This window comes from Narcine bancroftii, chromosome 4, assembly GCF_036971445.1.
Source record: "Narcine bancroftii isolate sNarBan1 chromosome 4, sNarBan1.hap1, whole genome shotgun sequence".
NCBI lineage: Eukaryota > Metazoa > Chordata > Chondrichthyes > Torpediniformes > Narcinidae > Narcine > Narcine bancroftii.
The window spans coordinates 93,266,762-93,279,417 of NC_091472.1; positions in this window are offsets into that span (position 1 = coordinate 93,266,762).

The following is a 12,656-nucleotide window of genomic DNA, read 5'->3' on the forward strand; positions in this document are numbered from 1 at the left end:
TAACATTAACCTAAGTATTAATATTAACACAGATCCATTACATGGTAGAATCTGACAGGGGTTGATGGGAATGTGGGCAGAATTAAAACTGGGATTTGTATAGGATTAGTGTAAATAAATGGGTGCCTGATGGACAGATTGAACACTTTTGTTCAATGGACTTGCTTCTGTGCTCTATGGCTCTTTTACTCCAGCCCCTTTCATACTTGCATGTGATCCCAGAAATTAGCCGCCAATCAGCCTTTGAAGTGTCCAGTGTGAAAGCAAAATCAGATCAACGCCAGCATAAAATGACATAATCTCACATCGGGGATTGACAGCCTCAATCCCCAGTACAATCCCTGGCATCTATAGACGTCGGCATTGTAATCATGCAAATGTGAAACAGGCAATTGCTTGGTGGGATTGAAATGACCCGAGTTTTTCCATGAGTACAGGAATGTGAAGGAAGAAAAAAAATTAAAATGAAGGTATAAACTTTCTCATGGGAAAGTTGCAGCAGGAGAGAGAGAGAGAGAGAGAGAGAGGAGAAATAAATAGCAATAGTGGACAATTTTTAAATAGCATGGGAACGTTGGTAGCGCTATAGCACACAATCTATAAAGAGCATGGGAAAAAGCAATGGCGGACCTGACTTCCCAGAATGTCATACAGCAGAGAAACCCCTTCATGAATGCTCCATGCATGCAGCTATGCATACAGCCCTTTCTCTTCCATATGAGGGAGGGCAGGTCGCCATTGCTTTTTCCCTCGCTTTTTATAAATTGTTCGCTATCAACTTTCCCTCACCATATAACTTGTATGCTATAGCGCTACAAACTTTCTCACGCTGTTTAAATTGTACGTGATAGCACTACAACTTTCCCATGCTGCATAAATTGTGCACTAAAGTGCTACCAACTTTCCCACTCTGTTTAAAAATTGTCCGCTATTTCTATTTATTGCTCGCTCTTTCCCATGGTCCCTTATAGGTTGGCACAACAACAATGGGCTGAAGGGCTCATAATGTACTGTACATAAAGCTTAATTATGTTCTAATTAAGCATGATTAATTTTGTTCAAATATAAGATCATAGTACATTGACCACAATTTAGGGCAGGTCCACCATCGCTCGATGCATCAGGATGCCACTGGTAGAAGGGAGAACAGTCTTAACCTTGGGGATGGCTCCTTGCAAGTGTGAAAGCATTCAGTGTCCCAGTAGGAGTGGTCAAGTGTGAAAAGCCAAACCCCTGTTCCTATTCCAGTCAATTTAGTGGGACACAGTGTAAAAGGAGCTTCCAATAGGTGAGGGAGCATTAATCAAGAATGATTGCTTGTACAGGAAAGAATGACACTACTTTGATCAGATCTAATTGTTGTTAGATGAGTAAAAGCTGAAACTAATTTTTGAGCAATATTTATCTTGAAGCGATCATTTTGTTCAATGGCTTAAATAAACCCCACTTGTTGATCCATGAGGAATTTTTCATGGAGCATACAAACCATTGCTTTGAAATGATAGCCTCTCAATGCATCTCACTGATAATGATAATAAGCAATACTTTCAGCTTTTTTGGCTACGTAGGCAAATAAAAAAACAATTGATTTTAAAGAACTTGACAAAGCATTCAGACTCTCAATTGTTTTTTACATTTGAAAAAAAACAGTTCCTCTTGGGACAAGAAAGTTTGTGCTGATGCCAAAATTATTTAAATAAAATGCCATTCATCAGGAAATAGTTGACATTAAATATGACTCAATTACATCAGAAGATGATCAGTCTCTGATGGCAGAAAATTAGGGTTATCTGGCTTTTGATCTAAAAATACCAATTCTTAAGCCATTTTTAACATGTTATACCTTCCAAAACAAGCATTCAATGGATTTAGTTAGTCGCTTCCAGAATATTTGAGAATTTCATAAGGTAGTCATAAGAACCTAGGAAATGGAACAAGCCACTTCATGGCTTATCTAACCTTCACATCTACAGCAATTTCACGCTGTTTCTCCATGCCCCCTGACCCACTCATAATTTAAATGCCTGTCAAACTCTTCATTTAATGTTAATTACCTCTGCCTCCACCATTGTTCTTTGTAGAGAATTTAAAAGATTCACAACCCTCTAAGAGAAGAAATTATTCTTCCCCTGCTGAAATGGGCAATCTCCTATTTTGAAACTCTGTTCTCCCCTATTCCCACTCACCCCCATTCTATTCTAGATACCCCTACTGGAGCAAGCTCTGCAGATTTCAACCTGTCATTTACATACCCCTCAAAGCCCCCTCTCAAGAACCCAATTGCAGAATGAGAGATGATGTTGAAGGATATAGTCTAATGAATATAGGCCCAACCTGTTACACCTCTTATATCCACACCTTCATTCAAGAAATCTACCTCAAGAACCTTCTCTGTACTTCGTCCAGTACAATATCCTACTTAAAAGCCATATATGGTACCTTATGTATGCTTTCACTAGCATTTTATCAAGTTGCACTATATATTTCATGTGTGAGAACCCCAATATTCCTTTGTATATTATCTCACCAAGATTAAACAATATTTTTTTTTCTCATTCTTCTAAAATGAATAGCAACATTTTCTCACATTATACTCTGTCTGTCAACTCCATGTCCACTCAACCTATCTTGTTTTGTAGGTTCAAAATGTCCTCACAATTTACTGATCCACCAAATACGGTTACAGCCTGTGAACTCATTGTCCAAATCTGTCAGTATAATGGATCTGCCACTTCCTTTTTATCCACCTGATTTGTTACATCTGCAAAGAACTCAAGCAAATTTGTAAAACGTAATTTAACTTTTATAAAACCATATAATTTTCAAAATATTGTTATTTCCATAATAAGATGCCAACATTATGCTAATATCAAATGTTATGCACTGGCTTGTTGTTTCCTTTTTTGTGAACCTCTCTCCTTTTTTAATAGTGTTCTCAGAATTCAGGACATTTTGGGAAAATACAATCACTCAAGATAGATGGGGCGATAGCAATGATCTTTGAGTCCTCCTTGGCCACAGAGGAAGTTCCAGAGGATTGAAGAATGGCAAATGTGGTCTCCTTGTTTAAAAAAGATAATAGGGAGAATCCTGGGAATTATAGACCAGAGAGCCTTACATCAGTGGTGTGCAAGATATTTGAGAGGATTCTTAAGGATAGGATTTATGAGCATTTGCAGAAGTACAGTCTACTCAAGGATAGTCAGCATAGCTTTGTGAAGGTCATGCCTCGCGAGCCTAATTGAGTTTTTTTAGGAAGTAACAAAGGAATTGATGAAGGTAGGGCAATAGATGTGGTCTATATGGATTTTAGTAGGGCATTTGACAGGGTGCCCCATGAGAGACTCATTCAGAAAGTCACGAAGCATGGGATTAAAAATGTTGGCTCTGTTGGTTTGTATGTAAAAAGCAGAGAGTAGTAGTGGACAAAAGGGATTCTGCCTGGAGCTCACTGACTAATGGAGTTCCACAGGGATTTGTTCTGGGACCCTTGCTTTTTGTGATTTTTATAAATGACCTAGATGAAGAAGCAGAATGATGGGCTAGTAAGTTTGCAGATGATACGAAAGTTGGAGGAGTTGTGGATAGTGTTGAGGTTTGTCGTAGGTTTCAAAAAGATATAGAAAGAGTTGGGCAGAAAAGTAGAAGATGGAGTTCAATCTGGGTAAGTGTGAGGTGATGCATTTTGAAAGGTCAAACCAAAAGGCTGAGTACAGGATTAATGATCGGATACTTAACAGTGTGAAGGAACAGCGGGTCTTTGGGGTCCAAATCCATATATCTCTCAAGGTTGCTGCACATGCTAAGAAGGCCTTTGGAATGCTGGGCTTCATTAATAGGGGGATAGATTTCAAGTATTGAGAGATCATGTGGCACTCTACAAATCTCTGGTGAGACCACACTAAGAGTATTGTGTTCAGTTCTGGTTACCTCATTATAGGAAGGATGTAGTAGCAATGGGGAAGGTGTAGAGGAGATTTACTAGGATGTTGCCTGGATTGGTAAATGAATCTTATAAGGCAAGGTTAGCAGAGCTGGGACTTTTCTCTTTGGAGCGAAGAAGGATGGGAGGAGACTTAATAGAGGTCTACAAGATTATGAGAGGCATAGGCAATGTGGACAGCCAGCACCATTTCCCAGGGCAGGAATAGCAAACACCAAGGGACATCTCTACTAAGTGAAGGAAGGAACATTTAGGGAGATATCAGGGCAAAGTTTATATATATATATATATAATATATATATATATATATACACAGTGTTGTGGGTGCCTGGAATGCCTTGTCAGGGATGGTGGTGGAGCCTGAAATATTAGGGCATTTGAGAGACTCTTAGGCAGGCACATGGATGACAGAAAATTGAGGGTTACAAGGTACGAAGGGTTTAGTATTTTTTTTAGTGGAATATAAAGGCCAGCACAACATCGCAGAATGAAGGATCTGTATTTTGCTATAATGTTCTATTTTCCATGTTCTAATTAACATATTCAAAGTTCAAATTTATTGTCGGAGTATATACATGATATCACATACAACCCTGAGATTCGTTTTCCTGTGGGCCAGACAGTAATGTAACCTGTACTCAAGAAGAAAGATACCAATAGAAAAGAAAGAAATGTAAATAAACTGCAGTACATAAAAAAATAAATATTCAATAATAAATAATGTGGTAAGTGAAAGTCCTTAAATGAGTCTCTGATTGAGTTTGTTGTTTAGGAGTCTGATGGTGGAGGGGTAACAATACCTCTTTCCTGATGGTAGCAGTAAGAGCAGAGCACATCCTTAATGTTTGCTACTACTCTCCGATAACCACATTCCATGTAGCTTTTCTCGATGATGAGAGTTTTGCCTGTGATGAACTGGGCTGTGTCCACTACCTTTTGCAGTGCTTTCTGCTCATACTAGGCCCTGATGCAGCTGGTCAGCACACTTTGCACCACACATCTGTGGAAGTTTGCCAAGCTTTCCAAGATCATACCGAATCTCCGCAAAGGAAAGGAGGTGCTGATGTGATTTCTTCACGATGACATTAGTATGTTGGGTCCAGGAAAAGTCCTCCAAGATAGTGATTCGCAGGTCTTTAAATTTGCTCACACTTTCCACCTCTGATTCCCCCAGTGACCACCAGATTGTTCATCTCTAATGCCAACAAACAGATTCTTGATTTTGGTAACATTGAGTATATTGTTGTCAATATACCATTCATCCAAGTTTTCAATCTCCCTCCTCTTTGCTAACTTATTGCCATTTTTATTCAGACAACTTCTGTTTTATCGCCAGGAAATTTGTAAATGGTGATGTGGTCGTACCAAGCTATACAGTCCTAGGTGTAAAGCGAGTCAAGCAGGGGGCTAAGAGTGCAGCCCTGTGGTGCTCCAGTGCTGATGGAGATTGTGGAGATGTTCTTGCCAATCCACACTGATCTGGAGGTGAAGAAATATCAGATCCAATTACACTCTGAGTTAATGAGGCTGAAGTCTTAGAGTTTGCTGATTGGTTTAGAGGGGATAATGGTGTTGAATGTCAATAACGAGCATCCTAATATATTCACTTTTGCTGTTCAGGTGTTCCAGAGTTTTGTATAGAGTCAATGAGATGGCATCTACCGTAGATCTATTGCTGCATTAAGAAAATTGGAACTGATCCATGTCACTGTTCAGACAGGAGCATCAGCTCTCAAAACACTTAATCATTGTGAATGTGAGTGCCACTGATCGGTCCTCATTTAGACAGATTACCACATTCCTTTTGGGCACTGGTGTGATTGAGACCTGTTTGAAACAGGTGGGTACTATGCCCTGTCAGAGTGAAATATTGAAGATATCTGTGAGATATCACAAGATTTCAGTACTCGGCCAGTACATAATCTGGACTGGATGCTTTCCTTGAATTCACCCTCCTGAAGGCAGCCCACCTGCATATCATCTGCAGATCCTGACAGTAGAGGATCATCAGGGAATATGAGGGTGCACAGTGGTTCTTATTTGTTCTGGTGGTCAAATCGGGCATAGAAGGCATTGAGCCCATATGGGATGGAAGCTTGGCTCTCTTCTTTTGTACCCTTTTTGCTTTTGTCACATGTTATCTCATTCAGGCCCTGCCACAGCTGTTGGGTATGCTTCATTGTTTCAATTTTCATCCAGAATCTCCACCTCACTGGGAGATGGATTTCCAAGGTGGCACCTGCTACTTGTTTAGTGTTCTGGTTCTCCTGGTTTAAATATTCACCATCTCTGCAGCCAGTTGCTTGCAGTCCTGAGTATTTTTCAGCTTTTAATCTTGTTGGTTTGGCTAAAGCATTTTTTTCCTCGTATGAGAGATTGCCTTAAGATCTCCCTACTATAATCCCCTAATTATCTGTTATTATTGAGATTTTAGTTTCATCTATTTGTGAAGATTGATCCAAAATAATTCTATTTCCCATTATTAATTCCCCAGTGCTATTTGGCGAGAAAGACTTCTTAACTACTCTCATTGTTTCAATGCACTTGTAGAAGTTCTTACTGTTTATTTTTACATTATTTGCTAGCTTACACACAATCAGTGGAATAGCTGAGGTAATCAATTTTACTCACTTAATTGGGAATATCACAATTTTTACCAATTTGAGATGTGATGCCTCGAATAGATGTGATTCAATGAATTCACATGAGATGGAAGAACTTTAATTACATCAGCACAAGATGGCTATTGTAGGAATGGAGGACTCTGGTTACATAATTGGGCAATTTGAAAAGTTCACCCATGGCAGCTGTGAATCAACAGCTCATACAGAAACAGTGTAACTGTTGAATCTGGAGCTATTGGAGCTCAGTTTACAGAATTCCAGTGACACAGATATGAGGTTTAAGTTGACATTGTTTCTTTACATTAAATTTGACAGGCTTTGGAAAATTGAAGCATGCTTGAGAGTATAAAATAAGCGTACAAACAAATGTAAATCTGTGTCGATGTGTTGGATCAAAGAGAATCATGGAACATGACAGTTTCCTTCTTTGGACAGGTCTGCTTCATCTAATCCATGTTATCAAATTTTGAAGTTTGAATCAGGCTACAATTTAAGTATATTAGGTACAAAATATTCAGAAAATGCAACACAGGTCTCAGTAATAAGGTGACAACCAAATTACCAGAAATTATTAAGAAAAGAAAAATTTGCTGTTTTATACCATTCTTTTGCATGAATGGTTGGAGCTCAGTGAATGAAATAAGATGGATTTCAGCAGATGTGATTTGACCTATTTGGAAACCAGAATGGTAGCCCCTCTAACCTGCTCCAACATTCTTTAAGGCTTTTACTGGTTTGTTCAACTGTAGCGTTTATCTTGATGCAAAAGTTAATTAATTTGAGGAATTTTGCATATCGTGATGTATTGACACAAATTAGCTGTGGAGAGTTTTCCTCTAAAGACAATGAGTATCATTAGTATCATAGGTTTCTCGGAACAACGACAGAGTACAAAAGATATATGAGGGACTTGTGACTTGGTTCCAGGACAATAACCTCTCCCTCATAGATTTCCAGAGGAGGAATGGAAAGCTCACTCCTGGTCCACATCATTGGTGCTGAAGTGAAGATTGCAGACAGATTTGAATTCCCACAGTTAAATATCAGCAGTGATTTGTCCTGCTCCACCCATTTTGATGCAATAGCAAGACAGCACATCAGCACCTCTTGTTCCGCAGAAACCTTCTTTACATCCTGTCATCAGCATCCTTTAATAAACTTATGCACATGCACCATTGAAAGCAAGTCACAAAGAATAACACGAATAGCACTCTACTGCACTAAGCATCGTTCAGAAATAATCTCTACACAAGGATTGCTGATGTGAGGATAATGATGCTCTTCAGAATCTAGTTCGTTTATTATCATATCACCTTGTACAATGAGAAGGATTCTTCTGCAAGCAGTCTTACAGGTCAACTCTAACATTTATAGAACTATTTAGAGTACAGGTACTCCCCGACTTGCGACATTTGTCCATCCACACATATGACAGAACTTTTTTAAAAGAAATATACACAGATTAGGATGTATTTGACAAATTATAACAGAAATACAGGGCATGTAAGAGCCAAAATATGTGTACTTATCTTGTTAGTCAGTGACCCGGGGTCCGTAGTCCGTGTGTGTCCATCTTGATTTCAGTACGCATGTGCGAGTCTTCATTTGTCACATGCGCGGTGGGTTCGCATATCAGAGTTTGGTTGACACATGCACGAGAGTTAAGGGCACAAATTCAATATTGTTAAGGCACTTAATTCTTGTGCATGTGCCATCTGAACTCCAATAAGTGAATCCACCACGCATGCACCAACTTAAGATTCGCGCTTGCGCCACCTGCAGGCACATGAATCAAGATAGCCATGCCTAGCCTACGAACCCCGGGATGCTGACAAACAAAGTTGGTCAACAAATTCAGGAAGCTTTAAGTTGTTATCGTCAAATCTACTATGAAAAAACAGATTTGATTAAAATGTTTACTTTAAGACTTCAGTACTTCAAGCATGCGGGTAAAATTCTAACTTATGTCCATTTCAAGGTATGACCGATCCTTTGGTCCCAATTATGGTCGTAAGTCAGGGCGTACTTGTATAAAGTCAAGAGCACAGGTACAGGCTAAAGAGTTGAAGATCTCTTAGTACAGAAGAAGTCCAGCATGAGACCATTGTTGTGGAGTTCATTTAAGAGGCTGATGGTTGCAGGAAGAAACTGCCATTAAGCCTGTTGGGGTGAGATTTCATGCTTTTGAATTTCTTCCCAATGGGAGGAAGGAGGAGGAGAAGACAGTGTGATTGGGGTGTGATGGGTTGGTAGATTTTTTAATTTTAATGATATAGCATTGTAGCAGGCCTTGCCCATGAAATCTGTGCAAACCAATTTATCTACCAACCATGTACACTTTCTGTAAAGTGAATAGAAACTGGAGGATCTGGAGAAAACCCACGCAGGTCATGTGATGAATGTACAATGTCCTTACAGACAGTGCCAGATTCGATGTAAATGGAGTCTGTGGAGGGGGAGAAATTTGCATGATATTCTGAGCTGTATTCCCCACCTTTTGCAGCTTCCTCTCCTTGAACATTCACGACTGCCCAGTCAAGATCAGCTCCAACTTAATCTACAAATTTGATGTTGTCTTTGGCTGAATAACTGGAAATGATGAGTCAGTAAACAGAATGCAGATCAAGAATCTAGTTGGGTGACGTCTGAAAAACAGTCGCTCTCAACATCACCAGGATCAAGGAGCATATTGTTGATTTTAGAAAGAATAGACTGAAGGACCACACATCTGTCTGCAATGAGGTGGAGAGGGTTAGACCTTCAAGTTTCTGGGAGTCCAAATTTTTGAAGAACTCTCCTGGAGCAGCATATCAAGGCAGATGTGATGAAGGCACACCAATGCTTCTACTTTCTAAGGAGTCTGAGGAGATTTGGAATGTCACAAAAATGCTCATCAACTTAGTGCAGGTGTACTGTGGAAAGTATACTGACGAGTTGAATTACAATCTGGTTTGTGAAATTGACTGTTCACGAATGCAGAAGGTAGCAAACATAGACTTATTCATCACAGGTTCAGACAAGGTTGGCACCAAGGGGAGGACATCTGCAGGCATTTCCCTCCAAGAAAGGTGCTGTGCCTCCTTCATACGGTTGTGGCTATTACTCATCATCAGACCTGCCCCTGCCCGCATCACTAGTATGTGTCAAGTGTCACTAGCTTGACCCATTCTGGTGACTTTCTTTCCACCTGCCCCAGCTGCGTCATTAGTGTGCATCGAGCATTACTAGCATTTAGCTTGTGATGCTTGAGGCAATAAAAGTAGTGTTTTCGTCTGCTACATTGGAGGCTCAGAGGATAGTAACATTCATTGGCAGGTAGGAGCAGCATCTGCCCCCCCACCCCCCGCTGAGTGAGTTTTTGAGCATTGCACTTTGCCCCCCTCTAACATGCTAATGCCCCCTTCTAATATTTGTTCTGGCGCTGACCCTGGGCTCAGATCTCCCATCCTCGGGAAGGCAGCCAACTCATAAAGGACCACCATCACCCTAGTTACAATCTTTTCTAATTCATTCCTTTGGCAGAAGGTACTGAAGACCAGAATCTCCAGGTTCAAGAACAGTTTCTTTCCAACAGCTATCAGGCTCTTAAACCTCTTCTTCTTACACTTATCATGGACTGTTCTGACACCACAAAAGGATTGTCTGCAGTACTAAAAAGTCATCTTTTTGCATGAGGATAAATGGATATTTATTATCTATCTTTTTGTGATTATTGTCTCTTTTTAATTCAATTAAGTACACCATTGTAGTTGTTTATTTTTCTTATGCAGTACCTGTTCAGCTGCAGCAAGTAAGAATTTGGTGCAATAATTTGGTACTATTCTTGTCTTGGGCATTGCAGCTCCCATATTATTCTGTGATGCACCTTGCAAGTCTGCTTTAGATGATACAACAATAGAATCTAGTACCAAAGTTTCAATAACTCTTATCTTAACTAAAGCAATACATTTTAAATTTATGAATATATGTGATAAAACTGGCATACAAATATGTAAAATTAGCTGTGGGAAAATTAAATAAAGCTATGTCTAATTGGATTTACTGGAAAATGCAATCAAATTATTCTGGATCTTGTCAGATTATGAACTAATACATAGTTGCAGCAGACTGTCATAATAAGGTGCCACAAATGTTATTGAAATTTGGACTGCAAAACACACTTTTTGATTTAAAAAATAACTATGTACTGAAGATAATTTTAAATGTAATTTGTGTATTTGACTTTGATGAGCCAATTTATTTTTGTGTTATCAGTTTCATGATGTAAATAAAATTGTTCAATCAGCAGCATTTAAAAAAAATACTAGAAATTTAGAATTGCTGGTATTATATTTCTCTGTCAATAAATTGTGATTAAAATACTTAAACATTTTTATTGATGCCAGAAAGTCTGATTATTATTTTTATATGTGGAAGAAATATTTCTGTCCACTTGATTCATTTTTAAAAAACTTTTTGATGGTTGAACAGGAAAAGATAACTGGTCAGGTTGGAAGAAAAATAATTTGTAAAAATATGAAGTTAAAACAAGATATTCAATAAAGTGCTAGAAACACTGACTAGTTCTTAATCTTGTGGTATAGCTCCAGGCTGATGAATAAGGTGATTAAGAATCAATTTTAGGATTGATTTGAAAGGTACTCCTCTTCACAACCAGTTGCTGTGGTTTTGCAGTCAGATGCTTAACTGGGCAGCAGTTGCTCAGATTGTGAAGACCTATCAGAAAATAGATAAAAATTTGGAAAGCTTTTAGGACTATCCATTTAGAGAGAGAAATTTTCTTAATTTCTGAAATCTGCCTTTGAAATCAGCTCATGTAATTAGACACATTAACATTGTTTAATCTATTGCTCCCAACTGAATAAATCTCTTTATTAAATTATTACAATACCATTATTGAATTTATCTCCTGTTGAACACTTTTTATTTAACGCCAGGTCAAGTGAAGTCATTTGTAACACTCAATCAAATTATTTGAGTAAATCTGAAAACTATGTGATGTTAGATTTTTCTGGATCTCCACAGACAGAAAGAAGCAATATTTTTATTTGGAATAATTTAAAGAGGTCCAGTCAGATATTTCCAAAAGGTGAATATGCTTGAAAAAAATATAAAGGCATAACTGGAACCTGCCATGAATTTTAACAGATTCCTGCATCTTTCCCCAAACTGTTGAGATACTTGTTGCATCTCTGCCTCACTCAGAAGCAATGCAATTTCTGGGTCAGAAACAACAGATGAATATTAAAGTCCCCTTCCAATCCCTGAAAATAAGAATAATCCAGAAGAATATTTTTTTTATCATCTTATCCACAGATCCACTATTTTCCAGAAGGTGAATAAGCACCTAATATCTATCTAGCTTTTTCCTTTATAAACCTTGTAATGTATGATTTTTTTTTCACCAATTTTATCTCAATGAATACAATAGTTCCTGGAATGAGGGGAGATTTGATAGAGGTATACAAAATTATGAAAGGTATAGATAGAGTAAATGCAAGTAGGCTTTTTCCACTGAGGTTAGGTGAGATACAAATCAGAGGACATAGATTAAGGGTGAAAGGGGAAAAGTTTAGGGGGAACATTTGGGGATTTTTTTCACACAAAATGTAGTGGGAGTGTGGAACAAGCTGCCAGCTGAAATAATGAATGCTGGCTCAATTTTCACATTGAAGAAAAATTTGGACAAGTACATGGATGGGAGAGATATAAAGGCCTATCGTCAGGGTGCGGATCAGTAGGACCAGGGAGAATAATAGTTTGGCACAAACTTGAAGGGCTGAAAGGCCTGTTATCTGTGGGGTAATGTTCTATGGTTCTATCAATGTTGAAAAGTGACTGACTTGTAATTAAGGAAGGCACAGATAAACTTATGCAATAACCTTGAACAGTTCTGGATTGAGGAAGGCTTGCTTGGGATTGGACTTTTCACCTTGAAGACCATCCATTTAGGCCTGCAAAGAACTAGCATTGTAAAAGAGGATGTGGATTTGTGTTCCACTTCTCAGAAGATTCTGGAAATTTATTTGGCAGTGACACCTACAATATCAGAGTTGTGATGGCATCAAACAGAGCTTGAAGTCTGCAAG